This window comes from Sturnira hondurensis, unplaced genomic scaffold (genome assembly GCF_014824575.4).
Source record: "Sturnira hondurensis isolate 20B ecotype Veracruz unplaced genomic scaffold, ASM1482457v3 Scaffold0003420, whole genome shotgun sequence".
Classification (NCBI taxonomy): Eukaryota; Metazoa; Chordata; class Mammalia; order Chiroptera; family Phyllostomidae; genus Sturnira; species Sturnira hondurensis.
The window spans coordinates 829,626-844,232 of record NW_028076051.1 but is presented as its reverse complement, the minus strand read 5'-3'; the positions used below and the strand labels follow the sequence as shown (position 1 = coordinate 844,232).

General features: G+C 38.5%; 1 pseudogene; it reads right to left on the bottom strand.

Moving 5' to 3' along the window:
* Window positions 1–599: 599 nt before the first annotated feature.
* On the bottom strand, window positions 600–2,673 carry LOC118984184 (probable ATP-dependent RNA helicase DDX5; annotated as a pseudogene).
* Between the last annotated feature and the right edge of the window lie 11,934 nt (window positions 2,674–14,607).

The window sequence follows — 14,607 nt, the reverse complement described above, 5'->3', positions numbered from 1 at the left end:
ATAAGCCGTGGCACCATTAAAGTCCCAGAGGAGAACATTGGCAGGAAAATATCATATATTTCACACAGCAACATTTTTATTGATATGTCCCCTAGAGCAAGGGATGTAAAGGAAAGAATAAACAAATGGGATCTCATCAAAATAAAAAGCTTCTGTGTGGCTACAGAAAACAGCATTAAAATAAAAAGACAACCAACTGTATTGGAAAACATATTCGCCAATGATACCTCAGACAAATGTTTAATCTCCAAAATATACAAAGAACTCACACGACTCTACTCAAAGAAGATGACCAACCCAATTAAAAAATGGGCAAAGGACTTGAACAGACATTTCTCCTCCAAGGAGGACATACAGAGGATCCAGAGACACATGAAGAGATGCTCAATATCGCTTGCTGTCAGAGAGATGCAAATTAAAACCACAATGAGATACCACTTTACACTGGTGAGAATGGCTATCATAAACAAAGCAATAAACAACAAATGTTGGAGAGGGTGTGAGGAAAAGGGAACTCTGGTCCACTGTTGGTGGGATTATATAACTATCTTATCTGATAACACAATATAAAGAGCAGTTATGACAAACAGGCATTTACATATACTTCTAAAGTCTTATTGAGAATATCCTGTTGGCAATGGATAACTAATCATAGGCACAGCTGCAGTAGCAGAATGTGCATATGCCTGCTGGTTCACATCCTTGTGCATATTTATTTATTTATTTATTTAAGATTTTATTTATTTATTTATTTTTAGAGGGGAAAGGAAGGAGAGAGAGAGAAATATCAATGTATGGTTGCCTCTGGTGTGTCCCCTGCTGGGAACTGGCCTGCAACCCAGGCATGTGCCCTGACTGGGAATCGAACCGCGATCGTGTGGTTCGCAGGCCCGTGCTCAATCCACTGAGCCACACCAGCCAGGGCTCATTGTGCATATTTAGATAATTACTCCCATATTGCTGAGTGCTATCCTAACCATTCTGGTAAGTCCCTTTTCTAAAACTGGTATGTAAACCAGCAGACAAAAAATTACTTCCAAAGCTTCCATTGGTGTAATTTGTAGCACTGTAAACACCATTCTGGGTTTTTGCCCCCAAATCTCTTTTAGGCAGACTAGAGTAACTTCTGCCATAAGTTTTTTCTGTCCATAAATGTATTAAATCCACCACTTTTGCCCACAGAGCATTTGTCCTGATGGTCATCCTTCATGCCTTCTTTACCCCTGGAATGAACTGAACCTCTGTGTTCAACCAACTGAAGCAATTTGGGATTGTTTGATTGGTTTCACAAAGCACAGAGATAAAGTTGCTCACTTGCTTTATATTATTAGGTGTAAAGTAAGTGTATTCCATGCCTCTTTTGGTATATGAACAGTTCTTCCAATTCAATGAATATAATCTTCTGAGGAATTGTGGTAGTAGTCATAATTGATGACAAGTTTCACACCTTCCACATCTAGCCTTCTGGAGGCTACATCTGCAGCAATCAGAATAGGAGCTTTTCCATGTTTGAATTCATTTAAAACCCAGTTACATTCTTGTTGACTCTTATCACCATGGATACCCATGAAAGGCCACCCATCTCTCCTTATTTTTCTAGTAAGTTCATCACATTTTCTATTTGTTTCAACAAAGACAATGGCTTTATTGTCTTTCTTCTTCATGATCTCTTCCATCAGATGACAAAGTTTTCCATCTTTTTCTATATCATGACACACATCCACAATCTAAAGAATGTTGTGGTTTGCACTGGGTTCCAGTGCACCAATGTTATATGTATATAGTCTTTCAGGAAATCCTCAGCAATCTGTCTTACTTCTCTTGGCCAAGTTGCACTGTACATTACGGTTTGCCTGTCAGGTCTTATCTGATCCACAGTCTTCCTTGTTTGGGATTCACAACCCATGTCAAGCATTCTCTCTGCTTCATACAGGGGAAGTAGGTGGTTCTTCTGATATTTTTTCCCCACACTCTAAAAAAAAGTCTATCATCAGTCTTCCAGGTGTTGTAATACAGATTTTCACACCTTTCTCCAACTAAAGTATCTGTGGTCTTTTGGGAGCACTGCCATCAATGCAAGTAGAACTCAACTGACATGCTACATGGTATTCAGCAGCTACTTACTGCACCTGTTGGGCCAGTTCCTGAGTTAGTGGCAGCACCAAGCAAATAGGCCCTTCACCTCTCTCTAGGAATGACTGATGATTGGTGTGGTAATAGAAAGCAGCCAATAAGACTATGTTTTTTTCCAGATCCAGTCTGTGCTACTCTAACCACATCCAATCCACTTAGAGCAACTGGCTATCCCTGAGCTTGATGAGCGTTAAGTTTGGTGACATTGTCTTGTACTTACATCCATGACATTTATAGGGAAGTATGCTTCATAAAAATTCACAGCTGGCTTAGGGCAGTTGTGGCCTCCACTGTAATTTCCCTGCTTCTTTTGTATGTCTCCACCTATTGTACTGTAAGCCTAGCCAAATCAGGGTGTTCTTGATCAAAATTCTTCTCAGATTTGGGAAGATCATCAACAGTCCACTTCTTCTTAACTAGTTTATGCCCAGGGTTTCCAAATTTCTTTCCTGATAGAGGTCTTACCCTATTCCCTCCAAATTGAAGTGCACCAAACCCTCAATCATGGCCATGGTCTCAGTCACTCAAATAGCCTGACATGGCATCATTGATTTTGGTTGGCAAGAAGAGGAGAGAAGGAAAGAAGAGGAGAAAATCAGGCATGACAAGTCACTGAAGGTGGCTTCAGCAACACTGAAGCCTGTGGGGGTAACAGTGGTGGAGAGATGGCAATGACAGGAGCTTGAGCTGCTCACCTAGAGACCAGTGTAAATGAATGAGGTGAACTGTATCATTTTAATGGTCATAAAACAGGTTGGGTTATGAGACTTCATTGCTCCCCAGCAGTCACCAAATTGTACTCATTGGACAAAGTTATATTTAAGGTCATTATATCTCTCCTCTGATGTCCAGGCTGTTCATTCTTAGAAAGAAATAATCACATAACCACATAGGGATACCTATTGAAGCTTGGTCTTTAGCGAGTGGATCTACAACACTACCTGGAAGTCTCTCCTTATCACCTTAGTCAGTAACATTCCCCGTCCCTATGCTTATTACATACTTTATTTAACCTTTTTTTCAGACTCCTTCTCTATCCCGTTTACCCCCTACTCTTACAGAAGGTTGCTTTGCTTCCTCTATCGGCGAGATAATAGAGGCTATTTGGGAGAGGGAGAACCTCAACCTTTCTACCTTGATATAGTGACAAATACACCAACACATAGACCCATTCCTTCTTCCCTCCTATCTGTGATCTGGATCTCACCCTTTCACTTATACCCTCAGATGTTCACTAATTTTCTTCTTTTTCAAATCCACCATTAATTATTCCACTTCCTAGTTCAGTATTTAATAATGGTCAAACCTTATTCTGCTAAAAACAAACAAACAAACAAAAAACTCCAAGAAGTCTTCCCCAGCTATCATACTATGCTTTTCATTATCTGACTACAGTGGGAACTCCTCAACACATTACAACTTGTTGCAATATGCCTGAAGTTACTTTAAGGTCCTCTCTTAATTGTCAAATTCAATTTACACATCTCAATCACTACCTGACTTTATTTTCTGCATTATTTGAAATTACAGTTGGCCTCTCCTTTCTACTCAAAACTTCCTTCTTTCTTGGTGTCCATCACATTATTCTTTGCTGTTTTTTCCCCTTACCTTTGGGGTTCTTTTCCAGAATACTTTGAATGTTTCTCTAATTCACCCAAACCTTTGAATGGCATTGTTTCCCTGGGTTCTGTTCTCAAAACTCCTCTTTTGTCATTCCACTCACTTCCCCTGGGTTAACTCATCCATGCCCATGGCTTCAATGTCCACCAGTGTGAGTGCAATTTCAAAAGACATATTATCAGCCCAAATAGCCTTAGCTGGAAGTGCATATTTACTATTGCCTACTAGACATATCCATTGGAAATCTCAATTTACTCCAATGAGTAAATTCAAACTCAACATATTCAAAAGCTTGAATTAACTTTTCCATTTCCTTCCTCATTTCTGCTAATCCTTTAACTTCTCTAACTTATTATTCACTAGTTGCTCAAGCCAGAAATATGTTTGACATCGTCAATATTTTCTTTTGTTGTTGTTGTTCTCCACATCCACTCATTTATTGAGTCATGTCAATTTAATTACTAAGTAACTCACATCTTCATCTGACCTCTCCATAGTATACATATCCTTATTACTCTGAACTGGTCTGTCTGCATGTTACACCTTCTTTCAATAGTATGCTAACAGCAGATGTAGTGATCTTTTTAAGTATATTTTATTGATTATGCTATTACAGTTTCTCCAATTTCCTCCCCTTATCCCCATCCTGCTGAACCCCCAACCCTCCAGCACCTCCCCTTAGTTCATGTCCATGAGTTGTACCTGTAAATTCTTTAACTTCTCAGTTTCCTATACCATTTTTAATCTGTCCACTTCTATTTTATGCCTACCAATTAAGCTTCTTATTCCTTGTGCCACCCCCTTACTCTTCCCCTCCCCCTCCCTACTGAAAACCTTCCATGTGATCTCCATTTCTGTAATTCTGTTCCTGTTCTAGTTGTTTGCTTAGTTTTAGATTTTGGGTTTTTTAGCTTCAGTCGTTGATAGTTGTGTGTTTCTTGTCATTTTACTGTTCAAAATTTTGATCATCTTCAATTTCTTAGATAAGTCCCTTTAACATTTCATATAATAAGGGCCTGGTACTTGAACTCCTTTAACTTGACCTTATCTGGGAAGCACTTTATCTGCCCTTCCATTCTAAATGATAGCTTTGCTGGATAGAGTAATCTTGGATGTAGGTCCTTGCCTTTCATGACTTGGAATACTTCTTTCCAGCCCCTTCTTGCCTGCAAGGTTTCTTTTGAGAAATCAACTGATAGTCTTATGGACACTCCTTTGTAGGTAACTCTCTCCTTTCCTCTTGCTGCTTTTAAGATTCTCTCCCTATCTTTAATCTTAGGTAACTTAATGATCATGTGCCTTGGTGTGTTCCAGATAGGTTGGCTATCTCCTCATCGCTTAGCTCTCTTTCTGGAGTTTTGCTCTGTTCTTTCATTTGGGTCCTATTTCTATGTCTCAGCACACCTGTTAAGTTGTAAGGTCATGGGGCCTTAGGTATTCACCAGAACTTGGCAACCCTCCTTGCTGTGCTGCAGTGCTGCCTATGGAGGGGGGCAAAAGAGGGAACAATGCAGCTCACCTGCTCAGTTCTACCCCTATTTTTCAGTGAACCCTAGTGTGAGACTGGGAGTTTCTCCCACCACAGCAACCCCCACTGTAGTCCACAGTCAGTTCTGAGTCTCAATTTCCCATTCAGCCAGTCCCACCTGCATGGTCTGTTGCCTTGCCTTGGCTTCTCTCCATCCACCAGTCTTACCTCTCTGATTGGTCTGGTTGACTGTTTCTTTAATTCCTTGGTTGTCGGAGTTCCATGCAGTTTGATTTCCTGGCACTTTTGGTTCTTTATCAATTTTAGATTAGCTGTTATCCTCCTTTTGGTTGTACAAGGAAACCAGGGGTTCTTGCCTATGCCTCCAGCTTGGTCAGAACTCCATCTGATGAAGTGATCTTTCTAAAATACTTTTTGGAAAATATGATCATACTTCTCCCTTGTTTCAAATACTTTGTTGACATAATTTCCTGTGCTTTTATAACTTTCCATCTGAAAATTTCCCAATAGTTTGAAGTCAGGTTGAAGCAGCTCAGTGTCAGTAGAAACTTTCTCTTTTTTAAGTTAAGAATTCAGTCATTTAACCCTCTCTATCACATTATATTTGTGTATATTTAAATATAAAATTATATATTGTCATAGTTCCATCAATTTAAAAAAGTGCTTGGGTAAAATTTATGCTTCAAGAAGATTGGTCATGTTTATCTTAGAAATTCAAGAATTGTACTTGTACACTATCTCCTATTGCAGTTTGAGAAGCTCAGGTCCTACAGGAGCAAGTTCAAACTCATTAGCAGGGCATAAAAGGTCATCTTTGGTCAAGCCCCAGTGGTTCTCAACCAAGTTGGATGGTACTTCTCTAGGACTTTTTATAAAGGTGTATATGTGGTGGAGTGTTTTTGATTATTATAATAACTGGAGAGGGGTGGATTTCGCATTTGGTGGGAAGGGTGAAGAATTATCAAATATTCTTTGTCTCATTTTTTACAACTTATGCATATATTATTTACTTGATTGAAAGCCTTATTATGCTACATATGATGTTCTACATAGTTGATCTCAACTTTGTACATGCTGATGTCAGTGAGTTGTATTGGGGTTTCTATGCTTGAGATGCTGTTCAGTTGCTGTTGTTGTTGGTTTTCTTTCAGGACCAAGGTGGGTACTTTCACACAAACTCTGATTTTTAATTTCTTCTCTGGCTATTCTTTCTTGAATTCTTAGCTTTGCATAATTACATCTACAATGGAACTAGTTTACAAAAGTTGTCCAAGACCAGCCACAACATATCCTAATGAACCATATAATACTGTGTCACATGCATAGGGAATATCATCGATATCTAAAATGCCTAGGAGTTTCAAGGTCTTTCCCTTCCTGGGCTCTTCAGGCTCTGGAATGTTAATGGGGACATGTACGTGCCTGCAACCTTGCCCTCTCAAAAATTCTTAAAAGAGGGAGGCAATTTCACATGATAAAGAATTGTCCTGACGATACCTCCTATCTATCTCTCCAAACTCATTTGTCGCTGTGTGCTTTTAAAATATTCCATCCTACAGCCATAGCCCACAATACACACTTTTTCTTTCAAGTCACGAGACTTTACATCTCCAAATCTTAACAGAAGTTGCTTTGTTTGCCTGTAATATTCTCACCCACCTCCTCTAATAAGCTTTTTCTAATCCCAACCCATCACTTCTCCAAGGTGGAACTCTGCTTATCCTTTGTCACAATAATGCAGGGAGTAGTTACTCAGTATATATCACATGTTTATTGAATAAATAAATGAGCTAATTCCAATTAGTAGCATCTTCTAACTAATTGATGAATAAACTCTTCTGAGTGAAAATTAGTCAGGCTCTGCCCTCATTTGGGGTCATTAATGTAAGAGAAAGAGAGAGGGAGTAAAGAATTAGACAGACTTTAAACCATCAGGCATGAGAGGCAATGGATACATAACAGAATAAAAGGTGCTAGAAAGAGGAAAATTGTGCTACCTTTGCTACCTGTTAATAGTTAACACTTTCCATAGATTTTTGTCATGGCCTTCATTCTCTGACCCCCTCACTTGCAAAAATTCCCATGGATTACACCTAGAAGGACTTCCATATTATCTTCTAATTTATTATTTATTCATTTTAAAATTACAAAGCAATGAAGAAATTTGCTACCATGACTTTAAAAGTTGACTGTAAACAAAAGTATAAAGATAAAATGAAAAAAAACACCCAATTCATACCCCAACCCTCAGGCACTCTCCTTAGAGGTGATTGCTGTTAATATTTTTTTCAGTCTATGTATATAGTTGTAGTTTTGTTTTTTGAGAAAGTGGAAATTATAAAATACATACTATAATGTTTAAATACATACTGTAATGTTTAAATGTGTCAATTTAATTGGGTCACAGAGACACCCAGATAGGTGCTTAAACATTATTCTGGGTGTGTCTGTGTGGGTGTTTTGGATGAGATTAACATTTTTTTTTACTTTTTACTTTTCAAAAATTTATACTAAATTTAGTGGACTGACATTGTTTAATAAAACTATATAAGTCCCAGTGCACAATTCTATAATACATCATTTGTATATTGTACTGTGTATTCGCTACCCCAAGTCAAGTCTCTTTTCATCAATCACCATTTATCCCCCTTTAACTTTTCTACCTATGTCTACCCCTCTTTCCCTCTGGTAATTGCCATACTGTTGTCTGTGTCTGAGTTTTTTTTCTTAATCCCTTCACCCTTTTCACCCAGTCCCCTAACACCCTTCTACTCTGGCACTCAGTCTATTCTTAGTTTCCATGAATCTGTTTCTATTTTATTTGTTAGTTTGTTTACTGATAGATAGATAGATTGATTGATTTTATTGTTGGTCAGGTACAGTTGTCTGCCTTTTCCCTCCAACAGTCTCACCCACCTCAGCCACCCCTACCTCCCTCCACTGATTCCACCCACCCTTAGTTTTGTCCATGTATCCCTTACAATTGTTCTTGTAAACACTTCACCCTTTCCCATTATCCCTCTCCATTCTTCCCTCTGGTCACTGACATTTTGTTCTTAATTTCAATGTTTCTGGTTATATTTGCCTGGCTTGTTTGTTTTGTTGATTAGGTTCCACTTAAAGGTGAGATCATATGGTATTTGTCTTTCATTGCCAGTCTTATTTTATTTAGCATAATGCTCTCCAGTTCCATCCATGCTGTCGCAAAGGGTAGAAGCTCCTTTATTTTGTCTGCTGCGCAGTTTTCCATCATGCAAATGTATCAAAGTTTTTTGATCCATTCATTTACTGATGGGCACTTAGGTTGCTTCCACCACTTGGCTATTGTAAATTGTGCTGCTATGAACATTGGGGTGCATAGGTTCTTTTGGACTGGTGTTTCAGGTCCCTAGGGTATAATTCCAGCAGTGGAATTGCTGGGTCAAAGGCAGTTCCATATTTAGTTTCTGAGAAAATTCCATACTGTATTTCATAGTGCCTGCACCAGTCTGCATGCCACCAACAGTGCACTAGGGTTCCTTTTTCTCCATATCCTCCCCAACACTTGTTTGTTGATTTATTTATGATGGCCATTCTCACTGGTGTGAAGTGGTATCTCATTGTACTTTAATTTGCATTTCTCTGATGGCTAGCGATTCTGAGCATCTTTTCATATGTCTCTGGACCCTTTATATGTCCTCCTTAGAGAAGTGTCTGTTCAAGTCCTATGCCCATTTGTTAATTGGGTTCCTTGCCTTCTTATAGTGGAGTAATGTGAGTTTTTTATATATTTTGGAGATTCAACTCTTGTCTGAGGTATCATTGGCAACTATGTTTTCCCATACAGTTGGTTCTCTTTTCATTTTAATGCTTTTTTCTTTAGTTGTGTAGAAGCTATTTATTTTGATGAGATTACATTTGCTTATTTTTTCCTTTATGTCCCTTGCTGTAGAGGACAAATCAGTGAAAATATTGGTGTGTGGAATATCAGAGATTTTCCTGGCTATGTTCTTCTGTGGAACTTTTATGTTGTCATGAGTTATATTAAGTCTTTTATCCACTTTGAAATTATTTTTTGTATGATGTAAGTTGGTTTCACTTTTTTTTACATGTGGCTGTCCAACTCTCCCAACACTTTTTGTTAGAAAGGCTATTTTTACTCCTTTTTATGCTGCTGCCTCCTTTGTCAAATATTAATTGACCATAGAGACTTGGGTTTATTTCTGGGCTCTCTATTCTGTTCCATTGGTCCATGTGTTGGTTCTTATGCCAGTACCAGTCTGTTTGATTACAGTGACCTTGTAATACAGTTTGACAACAGCTATTGTGATCCCTCCTACTTTGTTTTTCTTTCTCAAAAGTGCTGCAGCTCCTCGAGGTCATACATGGTTCCACATAAATTTTTTAAGTATTTGTTCTATGCCTGTGAAATATGCCTTTGTTACTTTAGTAGATATTGCAATGAATCTATAAATAGGTTTGGGTAGTATGGACATTTTGATGCTGTTAATTTTTCCAACCCATGAACATGGTATACGTTTCCATTTGTTTGTGTCTTCCTTAATTTCTTTCTTCAGTACTGTGTAATTTTCTGAGTATAGCTCTTTTACCTCCTTGGTTATGTTTATTTGCAGGTACTTTATTTTTCTTGTTGCTATATAAAATACAATTTTTCTCTGATTTCTGTTCCTGATATTTCATTGTTGGTGTACAAAAATGCCTTTAACTTTTGAATATTGACATTGTATCCTGCTGTTTTGACAAATTCATTTATTAAGTTGAGCAGTTTTTTGGTGGTGTCTAGAAGATTTTCTATGTCCCCTGTCATGTCATGTGCAAAAAATGACAGTTTTGCTTCCTCCTTTCCAATTTATATTCTTTTTCTTGTCTGATTGCTGTGTTTAGGACTTCCAATACTGTGTTGAATAAAAGTAGTGAAATTAGACAACCTCGCCTTATTCCTGACCTTATTGGGAAAGGTTTTAGTTTTTGCCCATTGAGTATGTATGATGTTGGCTCCAGGTCTCTCATATAAGGCCTTTATTATGTTGAGAAATGCTCCTTCTATTCCCACCTTGCTGAATTTTTTAATCACAAATGGGTGCTGTGCCTCATCAAATGCTTTTTCTGCATCTATTGATTTGATCATATGATTTTTAGCTTTTCTTCTGTTTATGCGATGTATTACACTTATTTATTCATGAATATCGTACCATCCTTGCATCCTGGGGTGAATCCCACTTGATCATGGTATATGGTCTTTTTAATGTATTGCTGGATGCAGCTTGCCAATATTTTGTTGAGGATCTTAGCATCTATGTTCACCAGCAATATTAGACTATAATTTTCTTTTTTGTGCCTTTATCTGGTTTTGGGTTTAGGATGATGTTCACTTCATAAAATAAGTTTGGGAGTCTTCTGTCTTCTTGAATTTTGGGGACTAGTCCATGAAGAAGAGAGATTAGCTTTTCCCTAAATGTTCTGTAAAATTCTCCTGTGAAAACATCTGGGCCAGGGCTTTTGAGTGCTGGGAGTTTTTTTGATTACAGCTTCAATTTAATCAGTTCTTATTGGTCTGTTCAGGCTTTCTGCTTCTTCTTTATTCAGTTTTGGAAGATTAAATTTTTCTAGAAATTTGTCCATTTCACTTAGGTTTTAAAATTTCTTGGCATATAGTTCTTCATAGTAATTTCTTACAATCCTTTTGTATTTTTGTGGTATCAGTTGTAGTCTCTCCTCTTTCACTTCTGATTGTGTTTATTTGGGTCCTCTCTTTTTTTCTTGATGAGCCTGCTTAATGGCTTTGTCAATTTTGTGTATTTTTTCAAAGAACCAGCTCCTCTATTTACTGATTGTTAGAATTGTTCTCTTAGTCTCTATGTCTTTTAATTCTGCTCTGATCTTGGTTATTTTCTTCCTTCTACTTGCTCTGGGCTTTCTTTGTTGTTTTTCCTTCAGTTCTTGTAGTTGTGGGGTTAGGTTTATTTATGTGAAATATTCTTATCTTTTTTTAGGTAGACCTATATTGCTATGATCTTCCCACTCAGGACTGCCTTCACTGTGTCCCATATGTTTTGGACTCTTGTGAGTTCATTTTCATTTGTTTCCAGAAATTTTTTTATTTTTTTCCTAATCTGATTCTTGACCCATTCATTGTTTAATAGCATACTATTCAATCTCCTTGAGTTTGAGTGTTTTTGAGATTTTTCTTTGGGGTTGGTTTCTAGTTTCAAGCCCTTGTCGTAAGAGAAAATGCGTGATATGATTTCAATTTTCTTGAATTTGTTGAGGCTGGTTTTCTGTCCTATCATGTGGTCTATAAAAATGTTCCATGTGCATTTGAAAAGAATGTGTATTTTGCTTCTTTGGGATGAAGGGCTCTCTATATATCAGTTAAGTCAGTTTGATCTAGGGCTTTGTTAAATGCCACAGTATCTTTGTTGATATTTTGTTTGGAAGATCTATCCAGTTCTGACAGTGCAGTGTTAAAACACCCTACTATAATAGTGCTGTTTTTTGTATCTTTGTTGAAGTCCTCCTAGATTTTCCTGATATATTTGGGTGCTCCTGTANATAAGTCCCTTTAGCATTTCATATAATAAGGGCTTGGTGATGATGAACTCCTTGAACTTGACCTTATCTGAGAAGCACTTTATCTGTCCTTCCATTCTAAATGAAAGTTTTGCTGGATAAAGCAATCTTGGCTGTAGGTCTTTGGATTTCATGACTTGGTATACTTCTTTCCAGCCCCTTCTTGCCTGTAAGGTCTCTTTTGAGAAATCCACTGACAGTCTGATGGGCACTCCTTTGTAGGTGACTGTCCCCTTATCCCTTGCTGCTTCTAGGATTCTCTCCTTCATTTCGGTCTTGGCTAATGTAATTATGATGTGTCTTGGTGTGTTCCTCCTTGGGTCCAACTTCTTTGGGACTCTCTGAGCTTCCTGGATTTCCTGGAAGTCTATTTCCTTTGCCAGACTGGGGAAGTTCTCCTTTATTATTTGTTCAAATACGTTTTCCACTTGTGGCTGTTTCTTTCCCCCTCCAACATCCGAGTTATAGGGATGATAGCCATTCTGACACATGTGAGATAGATCTCATTGTGGTTTTTATTTTCATTTATCTGATAATTAGTGATGCTGAGCATCTTTTCATATGTATATTGGCCATCTGTATGTCTTCTTTGGAGAAGTATCTATTCAGGTCCTTTGCCCATTTTTTAATTGGAATGTTTGTTTTCTTTGCTGTTGAATTTTGTAAGTACTTTATAAATTTTGGATATTAATCCCTTATCAGATACATCAGCAAATATGTTCCCTCATTTTGTGAGTTATCTTTCTATTTTGTTGATGATTTCTTTGCTGTGCAAAAACTCTTTAGTGTTGATGTAGTCCCATTTATTTATTTTTTCTTTTGTTTTTCTTGCCTGGGGAGATACATCTGATAAAAAATTGCTATGAGCAATATCTGAGATTTTGCTGCCTATATTTTCTTCTAGTATTTTTATGGTTTTTGGTCTAACAATTAAGTCTTTGATAGATTTTGAATTCATTCTTGTGTTTGGTGTAAAAAGGTGATCTAGTTTCATTTTTCTTCATATATCTCTCCAATTTTCCCAATACTATTGATTGAATAAACTGCCTTTAGCACATTGTATGTATATGCTTCCTCTGTTGAATATCAATTGACTATAAATGTGGGGGTTTATTTCTGGGCTCTCTATTCTGTTCCATTGATCTATGTGGCTGTTTTTATGCTTGCACCATGCTGTTTTGATTACTATGGCCTTATATTATAGTTTGATGTTAGGTACCTTAATTTCTCCAAGTTTGTTCTTGTTTCTCAGGATCGCTGTTGCTATGTGGGGCCTTTTTTGGTTCCATATGTATTTTTTAAATATTTGTTCTAGTTCTGTGAAATACATCAGTGGAATCGTGATGAAAATTGCATTGAATGTATAGATTGCTTTGGGTAGTATAACATTTTAGTGATGTTAATTCTTCCTGTCCATAAACATAGTGTGTGTTTACACTTATTTGTATCTTCTTCAATGCCTTTCTTCAGTGTCTTATAAGTTTTTGTGTACAGGTCTTATACATCTTCAGGTAGGTTTATTCTTAGGTATTTTATCATTTTTGAGGCAATTGTGAATGGGATTGTTTTCTGTTTCAAAAATATTTTAGTCATTTTTTTAGGGAGAGTAGAAAGGAGGAGGAAGAAAGGGACATCAAGGTGTGGTTACCTCTCACATGTCCCCCTACCAGGGACCTGGCCAGTAACCAAGGCACATTCCCTGACTGGTAATCTAACCAGTGACTTTTTGGTTCACAGGCTGGCACTCAATCCACTGAACCACACCAGCCATATAAGATTTTTTCTTAATTTCCATATTTTTGGACCATAAGACAGACCAAGATTTTAGAGGAAGAAAATAGGAAAAAAATTTGAAGCAAAAGGTGTCATAAAATATTTAATAACATAAATAACATAAATTTCACCAACATAAATGTAGCAGAACTCAACAGCAGCATTAACAGAGCAAACAGCAAACAGTACCCCAGAGATTGGAGACCAAAAATTATAAAGGACATTGAAAAGTCATACAGTAAGGAGAGTGCCTCAGGACAATAAGGTCCCTGGGTCCAGCATGGGGACCAGGGAAGCTACAGACCCAGGTCCCACACCTGCCAGGTCTGTCATAGAGTTCTTGGGAGAGAGCCTGGTCAATGGCTCCCTCTCCTGCCAAACAAGGTTTGAGCAGCATGGGGAGAGACCTGGTTGCTTAAAGTTTCAGAGAGGGGAATAGGATCAAAGTAGTAAACACACAGGAGCTGCGTGAACCTTAGACTGTGGATGCCCACTGGGGAGAGTTGGACAGTGAAGGGTTCTGACCTGGATAGTCCCCAGTCTGGTTGGAGAGTTAGGCTATGTGAGAGGCCAGACCCTTGTATGGAGCAGCGAGCTTGAGCAGGAGAAATTTTTCAAAAAGAAAAAGAGGCACTTGGTGGCTGTTTGGAGAATTCACCTGTAGCAGCTATGAGGCCTCTGCGCCCCTAATCCTGACAAGCTATGTGGCCACCGCAGGTGCAACCTGTGCTCACACGGAAGCCCCAGGGAGAGTGTGCACCCGAACCTGCGGAATGGGTAGCTGCCCGACCTGCCTCAGTAGTGGAGGGCAAGTGCTCACACCCACAGCACCAGGAGGGAGGGTGCCTGACCCTGCAGGACTGGTGGCTGCCCAACCCACCACACCTGCAGGCCTGAGACAGAGCGTGCCTGACCCTGCTGCCCAGAGACACCACACACCCAAACCCTGCGCCCTGGGGGAAGCAGCAGAGGAGGCACAAACATGCATCCACAGCAGCAACCACAGCGGCATCCACGTCCTT